A 17,109-nucleotide genomic window follows, 5' to 3' on the forward strand; every position below is an offset into this window, starting at 1 on the left:
ATGCATTTTACAGAGAAATCATCAATATTGTAGTCGGTAGCTTTCCAGTAGATTTCTTCATTAGAAATGATGCATAGCTCCATCTGCTCATGCCTTTCAGAAACATCTGCTTGCTTGTTTCATCTTCAGTGGACATTACATGTGGGATTTGGCAGGGTTCACTTAAGTTCTTGCTATTTTTTGAGACGTTTAATCCCAGGTCACTGCTTTTCAACTGAGACACCCATTATAGATGAGCAATGTTTAAGCCTACGTAATCTGGAAGCACAACAGTAGACACTGACACAGCAACCAATCAGCAACTAAAAGCCTTTAGCAGAAAAGACTTGATAGAAATTGAATATAACATTCATGAATATGTTTAAATTAGTGAAAAATCCCCAGAATATAAAATATAATGAGCTTTTATATTTACATTAAAAACGGGTCCCCTTCCTATGAGGCTGCCATCTTGCACTGGCATGTTTCTACAGTAACACATGGGCTAACTACTTATAAAATATAGTGAGCTAAGCTACTTATTACTCTCAAATTAATTTTGAATAGACTGCATAAAATATGGATGTAGTATCCATGACGTCACCTATCTGTTTCTGATAAGAAACAGATAAGAGGTTAAGAGGCCAATCGTCGGACGCAGCCATACTGCTGCTGTCGAGCAATTGTGACGTAAAGAGGCGGGCTTTGAGCCTCCAAGCAAACAGGTACAGCGTTCCCGCCTGTCAATCAAGTCAGCTGTGCCTCTCATTGGAAGACTAGTAATCTCAATATTTTCCAAATCCCCCCCCCCCCCCCCCCCAGTTTGGGCCGATCGAGAAATGAGCTATCCAGACTTCACGCGTCTTTTGTACCAGGCTGTAAACACGTTTATTTCTGCTGTAAAGACCAGCTTTTTAAATTGGTGTGTATGTGGTTTCAGGTTCTTCCGGAGCCAGCCTCGAGCAGATCCTTGATGAACTGCAGTTTTTAGCACTTCCGCATTGGACTCATATTTTTAGACCGGAGGTTGCTGCTTGTTAATAATATGTATGAGATAATTACGACTAACGCATCACTGAAGCGTTCAGTATGAAATTAGCACCCTAAATGCAAAGTGTTGCTGCAATATCAAAAATTTACCAAAATAAAAGCATTTCAGAATTAAGTATTACCGGCAGCACATCCTGTTGCGCTGGTTTTGACGCCATGTAATATATTATTTATCATCTTATAATTATATTCTTTATCCTGAGGAAAATCTAATTTATACTTCATAATGTCCAGTGCATTAGCGGAGCCTTCAGACATCAATTTACTTTGAAACACATACAAATCCAGCAACGGCAGTGAACACTCTTCAGTTGAAAAGACAACTCATTATACAAGTCATTTTTTTCACATCATTCATTCATTCACTGAGTGAATCAAAAATAATGACAAGTAGACGTTACGCAGAGCAAATAAGAATCAGAACCAACAGTTGGAGATGTAATACAAGGCTACAAGAGTTACCGTGGTAACAGCCTTGAAGGCAAAGTAAGAATGATCTCAAATATACACTGATTCATAGTCAATCAATGTCCCTTGGGTTACATGTGGCGGGGCTGCAGAGCTCAGGCGGTGAAAGTCACATTCTATGAATGCAGATGTACTAATGGTTCATTCATTGGGACACACGTATAGGAGTGACATAAGGGAACATGAAAGATCTATGTTTAGCATTCTAATTAATGTACAGGCCTGCTGTCATGGCACATTTTCAGCTACAGCCACTGAAAGGATGTGCAGGAGACACGCACTGACACACACACACACACATACAGACATAGGCAAGGTCAGGTACATAAAATCTATAGGCTGGTACTTCTGTGAAAGTGCTGTGTCAGGTCATTCATGTTCTACTTCTGGTCGCGGTAGCACTCTGTCTTTTACAGCTCTGAAGTTGTTGCCGGGAAAAAAAGAGAAAAAGAATGCTGCGGTAATCATCTGTATCTCCTATAAATGATGTCGGTTTTGCTTCAGCAGTTACATTTGAAGAGGAGAAACTACTGCCGGGATGATGTTTTCCTCCCACGTATCAGGGGAAATGTTAAATATGGTACTGTACTGATGTAAATACACATATGTTTTACCACATTTGGGCACTCGTACAACTGAAGAAGTTTGTGGTTATAAAAATTCAGTGAGTCCTAACTTTTACTTTAAGTTTTCTTGCCTCTGGCAACTAGCATGAGTTTTTAGCGAGTTAGAATTTTTAGATGTAACAGCTGTCTACTGTTGTAAAATTGCATTCTTATTTTTTTATCTTTGCTGGAAGATAAAACAAAATCCAAACAAACCGCCAGAGACATGATCCGTTTCTTAGATATGTTCTATCTCAGCAGTCAGACATGTATCCTACATGTATCCTACATGTCTGACACACTGAAGCTTTTACACATAACTTTTCTGTTCTCTCTGAAACAGTTTAGTCACTTTTGAAAAATAAATCTGGTTTATGATGTAAAATTGCATGGGCGATGTTTTGTTAGTCAAAAACTCAATGAGGAGGTTCTGATTTGTATCAAATGAAATTCCTCACAAAGGTCAGGGACATATTTTGTAAAAATAACTCCTACATTAAGAGCTTGGGGTACCTTTGCAGACACGTATACTCTATGTAACATGTGGAAAAGGTCAAGGAATGGTATATTTCATGCTCTGGTATGAGCTGGGACTTAGTTTGTCATTGTTTTTCAATATAAATAGTGATCCTGTAAGTTTATATGCAATAGACAAAGATTAAAAATTGCATATAAACTTTTCCAGAGACTCAGGAGCTTTCTGAGACATTGAATATCTTTCTCTTTCTATCAGGTGTTTGTCCTCGGCCATGACACATAGAAGCTTTTCTGATCCAACGCTGCATAGGTGTTAAAAAAATAAGTTGTTTAATGTGACAAAACTTATTTAAGATTGAGTTGGTTTAGGCACCAGAACAACTTGGTTTACCTAAGAGGGGGCATCATGAATAAGGGAACTTAAGTTGGACTTTTTAAAGCGACAGTAGGCAACGTTATGTCATATTAATTTTCAGTCAAGATAACATTTTTTGATCATTGCATATCACTAAAAATATTGAATTAAAAAGATCCAATACAAAAATGTGTATATGTTCAGTGTCTGCAAGCGCCATACATTTGTATTTAACTCCAAAAACAGGTTGGCATGCATGTTTGTTGCGTCCTTTGGTATGAGGGGCTTACTGGAGTAATACCAGATAGCAGAGAGAGAGGTGGAAGGTTCCGGTTGCTAATTGAATAGGACACATTTAAATAGGCCTTTTAGCTAACTTTAGATCTATAGTGTATGATGATTAGCACTCCACTCATTTTCAAAATATCTAAACTATCTATTTAAAGGCGAGGGACATATCTGTGTTTTGTTTAAAATGACTTCCTCTATAAGACTGTCATGACAGTAACTATCATAAATTATGTGAATTAGAGCCTATGTCCACTAATGCTTTCTTTTTTACTGGCAGCACCAGTGACCACAATTTCAGAATGCCTCTCACAGGCGCTTGAGGTTGGTTACGAAGGTTGTATCGCAGCACTTCTTCTTCCCTTGGTAGTGACAGCATGTTGGTTCTATTGCTCTGTGTACTTAATATCGGCTTTTATTCAAGGCAACTTTAAAAAGAAAAAGTATGAACGATGGAAAGGAATTGGGTCTTGACATTAGATGTAGCTCTAGACCTGGAAACTGTACCCTCAAAAAATACTCACCAAGTTTCTCTTTTGCTGTTAACATAGCTGATATCAGATTTTGATTGGTTGGTGAGGTGACTAAAGTTGAACTATTTTCAACTAAAGGACTGCATTTAGAGTACAAAATTGGTGCTACAAGCTCAAAAAACACTGTTAGTGGACACAGGCCCTTAAGTAAAGGATTGACAACTGTCATGCTTAAAAAAAACAACTCTGTCTTTAAACCTGTCATTGTTACAACGGTCACCGGAAGGCGTTTTCACTTTAATGTAAACATAGTTCATTTCAGGGCACTATAAATGACTATGCTGCAAGATTATAGCTGCCATCACATTTACATCAGAATCAGAATCAGAATCAGAATCAGCTTTATTCGCCAAGTATGCTTGAACACACAAGGAATTTGACTTTGGTAAACTGTGCTCTCTTTGTACAAGGCATAAGAATAAGAATAAGAATAAGAACTACAATAAAAAATAAAATGAAAATATAATAACAATAACCTTAGCTATAAATACAAAGAAACAACAAATAGCTTGACTAATATGTACAGGCTAAAATAATATGATAAAGTGCAGTGGTGAGTTGCAGAGGTAGTTTTACATTATAAAATAGAAGTTAAATAATACAAAAAATAGAAATATGGAATTCTGCTTGAGAATTGTTGCATTGTATATCTACATGTATATTTACAGAGAGTATTTATCTGACAGGTATGACACTGTTATGGTTTAGTGTTCATCAGAGTGACAGCCTGGGGGAAGAAACTGTTCTTATGGCGGGTTGTTTTGGCGCACAGTGATCTGTAGCGCCTGCCGGAGGGGAGGAGTTTGAAGAATTTGTGTCCAGGGTGTGAGGGGTCAGCGGTAATGCTCCCTGCCCGTTTCCTGGCCCGGGACCGGTACAAGTCCTGGATGGGGGGCAGGTCGACACCGATTATTTTCTCTGCAGTCCTTATAGTCCGCTGCAGTCTGTGTTTGTCTAGTTTGGTTGCAGAGCCAAACCAGACAGTGATGGAGGTACACAGAACAGACTGGATGATGGAGGTGTAGAACATGATCAGCAGCTCCTGGGGCAGGTTGAACTTCCTGAGCTGACGCAGGAAGTACATCCTCTGCTGGGCCTTTTTTCTGATTGTGTCTATGTGGGAGGTCCACCTCAGGTCCCGGGAAATAGTGGATCCCAGGAACCTGAAAGAGTCCACAGTAGACACAGTAGTGTTCAGGATGGTGAGGGGGGGGAGTGGGGGGGGGCTTCTCCTGAAGTCCACTGTCATCTCTACCGTCTTGAGTTGCGTGTCTGAATGGGACTTTATACAGTTATCTAAATCACTGTATTCACAGCAGTCACAAAATTCCAGCTTGGGGTAAAGGGAAGTAAATTTACATAATTTGTGGCCACAGCTTGTAATCAGAGTGTCAGGGTACCTACTCATTAGCATACTCACACACTCATACAATTAGATAACAAGTGAGGCCACAAATTGCCTCTATTATAAGATTATGTAAGGAAGCTAAAATTGTTGAGTTCATGTATCTTGTTGATAGCAGATACAGAGGTTTTTCTCAGCACTTCATGATACTTCTCCACCCCAATTTGAATATTCAGATCAGATTTGATTTTGGCTGCTTTGTAGGCCGCTGCTGCCCCGAGCTGTAAAATAGGTCACTAATGCTGAGAGCCACTGGCCTGAGCCAACAGTGCATTGACTCACCAGCATCACATTGCTTACGGGTCGGTCTATGAATTTCCCCTCTCTCCCAAATGACTCCTCTTCTGTTTCATTTTCCAAAATTGAGATGTTCTGAGAATAGAGGCTTTTAATCTCCTCCAAGGCTTTATTTCATAAACCCCACCACTATTTGAAAAATGTTTTAGCAAATGTGTCTCTATTCTTGAGGAATAATTGGGGGTACCTAAAATGTTCCAGGAGGGAGTTCTTCTTCACTTGCAAGTCAGCACAAGGAAGATTGGAAAAGATTAAAAAGCAGCTCTGTGAGAAGCCTAATTAAAACATTTTCAGGAAGATTAACATCCGATGATTGTTCACATCTCAAATTGAGGCATTTCACAATGAAAAACTATAAGCTGGCTCTTAGAAAGAAAAAAAAACACTTTAGTTTTGGTTAGAAAATTTAACAAGTATAGTGGTCCAGACACATCAAACTATTCCTTATAAAATGCACATTGAAAATAAAACAACGTATTATTTTCTTGTGATGAAAAATATATATTTGTGTGTAGGATTGTGTCATTGGATTGTAATTAGGGCTGTGAACTGTGATTGTCTATAACTGGAATCAAATAGATGAATACATAGATATAGTTTGATATATTTTTGTGTATTGTATTGTATTGTATATACGTATATATGGAAACTACTATCTTTTTGTCCCAGTCTTTGTATTTATATATATTGTTTCAAAAACAAATTTAAATGAATTCATCATAGACTGTATAAATAATGAACGTAGTTTCTGAAGCGCTGTTTTGAAGCTGATCGTCGGCGGGAGCAATATTGGAAATACTAAACACAAACTAACTTCTGTGGAGTAAGTGTGAGGTAAAGAGGCGGGCTTTGAGCCTAAGGTAAACATGTTTATTTCTGCTGTAAAGATCATCTTTTTTGAATTTGTGTGTATGTTGTTTTCTGGTACTTCTGGAGCCAGCCACAAGTGGACACTCGAGAAACTGCAGTTTATAACACTTCCACATTGGCTTCAATTCTCATGGCCGGAGTTTGCCGCTTGGTATTTCTCTGTATTTTAACGATTGCATTAAAATTAACCACGAAATTAAAAGTTTGACACTAAATGTATTTAAATAGTTGAGAAATGATCACATTTTCTTTCAGTATCAGAATTTTTTTTTTTTTATTGAGTTTCAACTCTAAAGTTTTATGATTAATTCACATTTGAATTCCAAAAGTGAGGGGAAGCTTTTCAGCCACTTGCACACGGAACATTTTTTTATTATTTTGCCAATTAAGTCTACATCTCTCAACCCTTTAAAACCATAAAATTTCACTTGCCTCTACAAAATTGACAGCTCTACAGGCAAACCAGAACCAGTATGCCTTTGAGATGGGCTTAATTTCCAAGGATGTGAAATCCCCGTCTCAGTCTTGTCTCCGTAATGACCCAAACTCATTAAAAAAGACTGAGCGCCAGACAATACAGATAAAGAGTCCCATTCTTTTGTTGCCTCCAGTATTTTGTTTCCACATTCTGCTTTAGAGGCCATATACACTCAGTAGGTGGTACTGTGTTTGTTCTGATAACTTAAGCGCTTACTTTCACTTTCTATTGGTGTGTTTGGGCTAAATCTGTCATCTAATTATCCATCACTTACAAAAACGCTCTGACATGATCAAACTCCACCAGAGCAGTTGTCATCTTTCAGTTATTTTCAGACGTTTTTGGGACAAGAGTGAGAGAGAGGAAATGTGCCACTGATGCACCTCTGGAAGCACAATGTTTTTAATGAGAACACAGAGTTACTATCCCAAAAACACCTTTGATGGATCTGCAAGGGACCAGTGTGTAGCCAGGAAAGCACGGTTGTTGAAGTGGCAACTGCACAGTGGAACACTGAAAGCTGTGAAAACCACAAACACACTGAACCAGACGGCATGAGGCTGACAGAAATCATTCGCACAATTGGGCCATGTGGATTGGGTACGAATTTTTGTGTTCAAAGGATGTGGTATGGTGTTGAACAACTCCGATCAATGACTTAAACTAGAAAAGAAAGTAATAGTGACTGGACTGGACCATACAGCTTGATGTGCTACGAGCATGGACATTGATTTGTATTTTCATTGTACACAGTGTGAATACGCCTGCAAAAGAAGAAGTGTGATGTCTACACATAGCTTGCAAAAGAACTGGGTTGAAGTATTTCAATCTAACCTACAAAATCTATCCCCCAACAGAATGTACTTAATACAAACCAAGACATACTTGTGGCCAAAACTCAAGATTACACAAGGAACTTTTGAGGAAACTGGTAGACAATAAGCAGCAGCACAGCATTGTTATATTATCACCATATAAAGTTTATATAGAAGCAAGCTTATGCTCATGTATATGTTGAAAAGACAGTAACATTTTTGTAGTTGTGTTCATGTCTATCTGAAGACCTTGAACATTCACACCTGTTTCTCTGTTTTGGTCTCCACCATGTCCGGGTTGATATAATAGTATTTTCTGGCCAAATTCTCCACTGTGTCAAACAGTTAGTTAAGAACTCTGCTGTCTCTCTATAGATTTAGCATTTTTCTGAAGAAAAAAGTAAGCAAATTGATTTTATGTCTGCAAGCAGATTGTTGAGGTCGTGAGACCCCAGACCAAATAATGATCCAAGTTGAGCCCAGGGAAACTAAAGACATGGATGGTAATTCAACAAGGGTTCATCATCAGGGGTGGATCAAGCCTTGCTGGGGCTCTGACTTGTGAAGGGGTGACACAAAGTACGTATATACACACACACACAGGGATAGATTAGCCTATCTAACTTAGCTCATCATATTCATTTTCACTAGCAGTTAAGTATTATGGAGATGTTTCTGTGTATTATTACATACAATCAATTATATTCAATCTTAATATATCTCTTACTTTCTTTTAAGGACTCTCAATGATATAATATTTACTCTTAAAAATTATAATCTAATCTTGATTCTTGAAGGACTGAAAATAAATTCATAGTTACAATTTAAAGTACTGAAAAAATGGACATTGTTACATTTTGCAACATAAATGCAAAAGAAAACTACAAATAGCCTTTTACTAAAACAGCCCAAGTAATAGGATTGAACATAAGTCCCGCTTCTGACAAGGTAAACAGCCAATCATAGTGTTGGATTTATGATGGTACATGGGGTGGCCAAACAGATTTCAAGGCGGGGAATTTTAAGGCCACTCCTCTGGATCTACCTGCTTATCACTTATGGCCACAAATGCTATACTGATTTTATCCATTGTCAATAACATAAAAAGATGAAAGCAGCTTTAACATTCTTTATGTCAAGCTTAAGGTGCCACACATGGATATGAATAAAACTGAACTGTGCACCGTGAGGAATATACACACTGTACAGTATGTTGGCTGTTAAAGTTTTGTTGAAATGTTCAATATAAGATGAAATGTATTAAATATAGTGTAAAAATCCCCCTCCCCATTATGTTAACCCTGTATTTACCTCATGGCTGCCCACAGAATAAGCCAGCAGATGACGGTAGAAGGGGAAATCTCTATGACAAAATAGACAAATTTCAAATTCTGGTCACAGATGTGATTCATCTCCATACAAATTGAGGCTCTAAGATATTTCACCAGTAAGAAGACTACATTGTGTTTAAAGTACCTCAGACACAACTTCCAGTCTGGAGCAGATCAAATTATACCGCTGGAGGAAACATGGGAGGCAACACTGAAGCAAATGAAGTTAAAGGTTCTATTTGTAATCGCTGGCCGGTGCGGATGTGTATTGTTGGGTGAAGTGAGAGACCACATCATATCAAAATAACTCCCTCCTTCTTTCTCCCCCACACAGCAGCACAGGGCAGAAATTCTCACAGCTATCACCCAGCCAGCAAAGACCAAAGCAGTGTCAAGCAAGATAAATGACCGCGGTTATTACTGTGTTGTCAGAGTTATCATATTTTTAAAGAGTAATAACTGAGCTCCTTGGCAGTGCTTAATGACTCAGCGGGTCAGGTCTGTACAGAAGCTACTTTTAGCATCACTTTTACATGCCGTGTCTCCGACCTGGCATACAGCAAAATGGAAGGTCAAGATGCGAGGACTGTTTTCTGTGTTATCCAAATATGCAAGGTCTACTTTTGCATATTTGAGACTAGAAATCTTCTGAGCCAGTATGCAAGGAGGGATCTGTTTGAGTGAAGAAAAACATTCTACAACCACTCAAGATACAGGCAGGTCGTGCAAGGTCTGGTTTTGATCTTAAGAAAATATCTTGAGAGGGATGAATTTAACTGCACAATGAAAGCTAGTACACTCAACAGAGAAAGCTGCATACTTTCCAAGTTTTCCAAATTAGCAAGGTCTTTCTTTGTAAAGAAGCAAAAATCTAACGGGACGTCACCAAAGAATGTTTTTCTGTACTCCAAAGTATCCAACAACCCTGGCTGACAAGTGTTATATGAATTTAAAGTCTGAATTTTGTACAAAAGAAAGCAGAAATCCTGTGAAAGAAGACTGCCTGAGTCTTTTGTTCACAAATTCAGACTCCAAACATTCAAAAACACCAATGATTCTTACTTTTTAAAGTAATTATGTTTTTTTTAACAAAACTACAAAATACTGAACAATCACAGCTAACACATGCTAGCTTAAGTTTGCCAAATGCAAAGTCTGCTTTTGCAAAGATCTAAGGTAAAGTAAGTCAGGATTATTTTGGGGGTTCTCAAATTATTAATGTTTTACTAGACTGGATCGCAGATTTTCAATAGTTCATCACCATTAATCACATACTTTATTGCATGTTTAAAACTCTTGATGATGGAACCAGTATCATGATTTGGGAACCATTTGAATGCAGTAAAATGTACTTTTATGATCTTGACTTTTGATTTATTTTTCAAAATAATGCTGCACTGCTCCACCACTGTGCTTTGAAACCATGACTTAGAAGCAGAAGACAGCTTCAGAGTCTGGACACTGGTTGGAACATGCCAACCTCAAGACATCCCATGGACCCTTGGATGTTGACTACCCTGCAGTCAGTTGCTACTCATTTATCAAGCACTCTGATTCAGTTACATCCACAGATCTGTGGCGGTTCACACACTCTAAAATAGTGCTCTACCAGCTTTTGTGAAGCAGTTGCACTCTGACATCAGTCTGACTAGCTGCAGTTGTATGTAATGCTTGTAGGTGGTTGCTCAAACTTGAAGTACTCCTGTGATATTTTAATTTCGTTGACACAAAGTGCATATTACTTTTGACATGTCAACTGAGTTTTATAAGTGAAATGTGCCATTGAAAAAGTGCTGTGGAGTCATTATTTTCTATCACAGCTGCAGTTGGAAGCAGAAAATGCTGAGGCGGCTAAAGTACGGTGTGCAGAAAGGGACAAAATAGCATGCAATTGTGGACCTTAACTTGTCACGATTAAAGCATTATTGCTGACAGCGCTATCTATTCATTTTCTTTCATGGTTTTACTTGAAAATACTCAACTGCATACCTGTCAAAGCATGCCAAATATGCAAGATTTGCTTTCGTACACTCAAACTGAGTTCAACAACACACTGTCCAAAATCTTCTAATCATTCAGTCCTATAATGCAGTTTACTATGCAGCTAAATGAGGATAAGCAGTCTTGACCAACTCTACAACACTCCAGCAAATTCTGCAAAATAATGGCAGTCCCAGGATGGAGCTCTGCAGCTGCTTCTGCAAATAGACTGAATGTTTAATGATTTTTACATAACGTCACATTCAGGTCCATCAGCAGTCAGAACACAGGCCACAATGCAACATAGGCTCTGCTATCAGGGAGTCAAAGCGTGCATTTTTATCTTATAAAATATAGAATTTAGGGTTGCTGGTGGACTAGGGGTCTAAGCGCCCCACAGACAGAGGCTGTAGTCCTCATCATAAAGGTCGTCGGTCTTCCCCTCTCTACTCCCTACATTTCCTGTCTCTCTTCAGCTGTCCTACCATAAAGGCAAGAAGGCCCAAAAAACCTACTTAAGAATAAATAAATAAAATAATATAGAATTTAGTTTGGGTGTTAACTTTGATGCACAGTTTATTTCTTAATTGTGTCTGAAATTTAAGCTAAAATAGACTGGGTTTCCTACTCTGAGGGGAAAGAGAGGATACAGAGATTGGACATGCGACTGCGTCAAGAAGAACTGAGTGTGTCGAGTGTTGGAATAGTTTAATATGAATGAAATTGTCACTGTTGTGAGTATTTCCTGAGTCTGCTTACAGCTCCTCTAAGGCTCCATATAGAGTCAGAGCTTTGTGTCTGCAGTAGCTGAAAAAACAGATGGAAAGGAGGTGTACATGCAGCTGTGAATCTCAAGTTTTCAGTCGCTTTTGTAGAAGATATCTCATTGCAAGTTTGTGCGCTGTGCGACACAAATGTTCAGATGAAGGCTATTGTTTCAAAATAGAGCAAAAGGCCCATCTGGAGTTGTTTATCAAAGCTTAGTGTGGTTTAATTTTATGGGGTCTGAGAGTGCAGTCAAGCACTTGTGACCCCAGCCCTTTAATTCACAGCCTACAGGGGTGAGAATTCCTTTTAAACACCATGCAGTACAAGCACATCTACATGCATGTGTTCTTATGTGACTGATAGCAGCGGTTCACGGGTCAGACGGCCCCGAGAGGAGTTCAAATGATTCAGCTGCCTCTCCAAAATATTCTTAGCTCTCCGGCATCACTGTGAGAATTTTTGTCACATGTCATTACATGACCCTGTTGTTTGTTTGCAATAAATAAAACAGATTTTTTTTTTTCCCACAAACCTCTTGGGAGGCAGCCTTCTGGCCGCTACAGCTGCAGCCAGCACCCACATAAAAACAATGGCGTGCCAATGCGAGAATAATACAAAAAGAGAGAGAGAGAGAGGAGCTGAGAGAGCTGGTGGGAGCTGCCAATACAACACTGTTCTCTCTGTGCAGCACAAAGACAGTTTGCAAATAATGTCCTTATCTGGAGAAGAGATGCTTCACATTAAGCATCTCTGCGTGCAAAAGGTGAATGCATGAATCCTATCGCCCTTTCCCTCATAATTATGTTTATGCGTGTTTACTTCCTCGCCTTTTAAGAATCACAACCCACACGCTTTTGCAGACAATTCATCAGCAAGCCGCGACTGCCAAGGACCCTCTGCTGCTGCTGCTGCTGAATGTTCCCTTTCCAGGTCCTTGAAAGCATCATCATTGACATCAGGGTCATCTAAAGCCATGACACAAATGTGGCTTTAAGCTACTGCTGGCATTTTCATTTTGGCATCATGATGTGGAATGCCTTTTTTTTCTCTCTGTCTCCCTCTCTGAAAATGATTACAATGTTGCCAGGGCTTTTTTTGCCCATTGAAAAGGCCACCAGATTGAATGAGGAATACTGAACAAGGCGGCTTTTCTTTCTGCAATTTCCGCTGCCAGTGCAATTTTCTGCGCTGAACATTTGAAGAAGATAGAAAACAATACGGCGGGATGCATTGATTTGTTGTCAATTTGATGCTTTTTCTGAATGTTAAAAGATTAACTTAAAGATCACATGCAGGACACAGGATACTCCACAGCTGGGTGCCACTCATCATTCTTCAAATTGCTTTAGAGACTAAACCGCAAACTTTATCAGCTAGATTTGGATCTGTAATCGTTCACTTTGGCAGAAGTGTATCTATTTTATCTGAAAACTGGTGTCTTACACTCTAACCTGGCAATCAAGGCTGCACAGAGTGCATCTCTTTCTGGGTATACTTGTTAAAGCTGCATGAATGTAACTGATAAGGGCAACTTTCCAAAGAGGCACAATGACAAACAAAACAGGAATTTCAGTGGCAGTAATGGAAGTGCAGATAAATGCTCCCGGACTAATTTCAAAACAGAAGCTGCTCCTCTAATTTCATAGAGTTGGTATCAGTATCACACACAGTTGTCTCGCCGTTAGCCACAATAATGACACCTTGAGTGTAAAAGAGCATGAGCTCCCCTCGCAGTTAGACTGTGGAACAGCAATCAAAGCAACTTGAGGGGGCACGGAACGGCAACTTTGCCTCACTGGTGGCACACACAGACACAGATACAGGCACGCACGCATACACCAAAAGGAAAAAAAAAAAACACACAAGCATGTACGTGCTTACTTCAATGCACGCACAAAGACACGTAGAAGAGAGAGAGCGGCATGCGCACACACAAAACACAGATCCGGCTGCTTTCACGGAATTCATTACTGGCAGAAATTCATCCATTACATTAAAACTAGAAAATAATAACAGGAAGCATGACCGAAAGTCATTTCACATCCAATATCCAAGCTGACATGACACTCACTTTCAGTTATTGGATCATGCAGTTTCCGGGATGAATTGATCAACGTGGCTGCAAACGCAATTAGCTTGAATGCAAATATTGATGTCGACTGCACAGTGATGTATCTGTAGGCCTGCAATACACCTTCACTTTTAACAGTCATCAAAGCTGCAGCAGGTTTTTTTGCTTTAAATGCGAGCCCCCATATTCAAAGATGATTGTTTCTCGCACTGTTCTCTGCTCCTTCACATCCGCACTTCTGCAGCATCGCCCCGGGAAGATGCTGTCTCACAACGGGGAATGCACAAAATCGAGAGGACAACTCATTTGCATAATGTTATCTTAGAGGGTGCATTGGTTTATAAGATTTAAAAGACGCGTGATGGCGTTAATAGCTTCCAATTGCTCCGTTGGAAATAGGTCCGTGTGGAGCTTTTACGCACTTGCACGTAGATTTTTTACCTCCATCCTGAAAAGGACACCACCGGCCACCCCACTAACATGCTGACCACGCAACATCGCCATAATCGTGCCACAGTATAGCCCTGCCTACCCCCGATCACTACCTCGTGGTCAGTGATGGACAGAAAAGAAATAAACGTAAAGATATTTTTTAAGAGGTCCAAGCTGGTGTAATCGTACTCACCTAAAACTGACTCTCCCCTCTTCGCTGTATCTGTGCTCCAAGGTTTGTTAGTTCTCTAGCCAACAACTTCTGCTGGAGCATATGTATCCAGTGCTCATGCTGCTGGTGGCTCAGTCGGTGATGTTGGATTGCGGATGATTTGGCAATCCTTTTCATGCTCAAGGGAAAAAAATCCTCCGTTTCGGTGTGGTCTCGGGCATTAGCGCGCAGAGGAGGAATAAAGTCATGAAGTCCGTCTGCAGGCAAGGAGGGGAAAGGAGGAGAAAAAAATAGGGAGAGCTGGATGTGAGATTTTTTTTATGCCGAGGTGTTTGAAACTGTTCTCTCTGTTCTCTCGGTGTTTTTTTTTCTCCTCTCACCGAGCTGTTTGCGGGTGGAGAGGTGTGGGATGGATCTCTAGGAAGGGGAGGCTGGGATGCACAGACTGAGGGCGAGAAAGGGGAGGTACAAAGAATACAGTCTCATATTGTAGAGGACGGTCATGGCAGACAGTAAAGGGGTGGGTCTGGACTGGATGAGGCGGAAGGCGAGGGAAGTGAGGGTGGATGAGGATAAGAAGCCGTGTCGTGACTTTTCTGCGCCGATAGGTACAAATTTACACCTGGGCTGTGGGGTGACCATCATAGAAAGCTTGACTAGGACGCAACATTTGGGGGGGGGAGAATCTTGACATAGGGTCATGTGGGCTGCAGTACTTTAAAGTATGATAAATAGATTTATAAAAAAAAAAAATAGAACTGCTACTAAGCGAGAAGGCGTTGAGATGCACAGAAGGTGCCCCGCTGTTCCACGTGTAGGCAGTCTACTTTGCATAAGACACAACGTGACTGTATTAATGTAAAGATGAAACAACTCGCACTAAAACTTGTGCTTGGAAAAAAGTTGCGCTCCTGTGTCTGTTAAACTCTATAAAAAACTTCAAAGACTCACCGTAGCTGTCCATGGTGCTGAAACAAATCAAGTAAACCACAGAACCCTGCTGTCTATGTTGTTGAAGTATTCAAAGTACAATTCTGCAGTTGCTGTCCACTGTTTTGTGATACACCAAGTATAGATTTGAAAAGAGCTGTCCATGGTGCTGAAACACACAGAGGGTTCCCACTCTTTTCCAGAGTTCATTTTCCAGGACATTTCCAGGACATTTTCAGTGATGATCAAGCTGGTATGACAGTCTAAAATGAGTTCCTAATTTAGTTCCTAAATAGTCTAATATGTTCCTCTCAGTGGAAGTCTACATTGAAAGACGTGCAGTCTATGGCTATCCATGAAATCATCTCTTACATGTTTAAAAAATATGGCAAATTGATTATAGAACAATGCAACCACAGATGTACAGCACTTTATTAGTGCAACCAAGTAACAATGATGGCCAACTCTCATCTCAGATTTCTCTTTTCTCAAAAAATATGAAATTAGCTTAGTAAAAAACAAAAGAGCAAGCAAAGGACTCTGGAAGCTGCCTTACTGAAATAAATAAACAATAATAATAATCAGAGGATCAGTGCATAAATTTACCTAAATAGAACTGAATGACAAAAATGGCCACAAATGTTGGATGGGGATGTGTTTTTTTTAACCTTATCAGGTCGCACGCAGTCATGTTGGAATAATTTTCCAGGACAAAATGTGATTTTCCAGGACTTTTTACTTTTTCTCCCATTTTCCAGTTGTTTTCCAGTAACAGAAAACTGGTCAACTGTTTTCCAGGTTTTCCAGGACGCGTGGGAACCCTGCACATATCTAGAAAATTTCATAATTTTTTCTGTCCATGGTGCTGAAACACTTCAGTATTGTACTCAATGTTGCTGCCTCAACCTATAGAACACATCAAATAAGTTCAATAGGTCCCTGTCCATGGTGCCAAAACACATCAATATTATACTATATGTTGTTGCCTTAACCCATAGAACACATGAAATAAGTTCAATAGGTTGCTGTCTATGGTGCTGAAATACATCAAGTAAGGTTCTATATGATGCCATGGTAAATGGACTCTTTTACACTACTCGTCGCATTCACCCATTAACACCACATTCACTCACTGATGGCAGAGGCTACTACAGTAAGGGTCGATCAGTAACACCTAATCTCATTCTTACACATTCACACACCGCTGAACAACAGTTGAAGTAATTCGGGGTTCAGTGTCTTCAGCATGTGACTTGGATCAAACTGCCAACCTTCTGATTGATAGATGACCAACTCTACCCACTCAGCCACATCTATCTATCTATCTATCTATCTATCTATCTATCTATCTATCTATCTATCTATCTATCTATCTATCTATCCATCTATCTATCTGTGAAAAAACAAACTGCGAAAGCCACTGAAACATTTTAAGTGAAGGTCTTTAATAACGGTCCATGGTACTGAAATATAACAGGTATAGATCTAAATGTTGTCGTCCATGCTGCTGAAAAAAACCCATAAAGTAAAGTTTGACATTTTGCTGTCCATGGTGCTGAAACACAACCCTGGTTTTGAAATATTACAAGTATTCTTCTTTATGTATCTGTCTTGCGCTGGAACACATCAAGTAAGTAAATGTTACGGTCCATGGAGCCGCAATACAACAGGTAAACCACTAAACACTGCCGTCCATGGTGCTGAAACATTACAAGTACCCTTTTAGTATTTATGTCTATCCGTCCACAAAATATTGTCCTACATGTTCCTATCAAAGGTGCTGAAACACCAAATCAAAATCATTT

General features: G+C 39.6%; 1 protein-coding gene across 1 annotated transcript in view; it reads right to left on the reverse strand.

The window, feature by feature from the left end:
- Positions 1 to 17,109, reverse strand: part of brinp1 (bone morphogenetic protein/retinoic acid inducible neural-specific 1) — a 184,775-nt gene that overhangs the window by 150,573 nt on the left and 17,093 nt on the right. Inside the window, exon 2 of the mRNA XM_034709655.1 lies at positions 14,396 to 14,631. The gene's annotated coding sequence lies outside the window, so the exon portion shown is untranslated. The remainder of the gene's footprint in view (positions 1 to 14,395; positions 14,632 to 17,109) is intronic.

Source organism: Notolabrus celidotus, chromosome 19, assembly GCF_009762535.1.
Source record: "Notolabrus celidotus isolate fNotCel1 chromosome 19, fNotCel1.pri, whole genome shotgun sequence".
Lineage (NCBI taxonomy): Eukaryota > Metazoa > Chordata > Actinopteri > Labriformes > Labridae > Notolabrus > Notolabrus celidotus.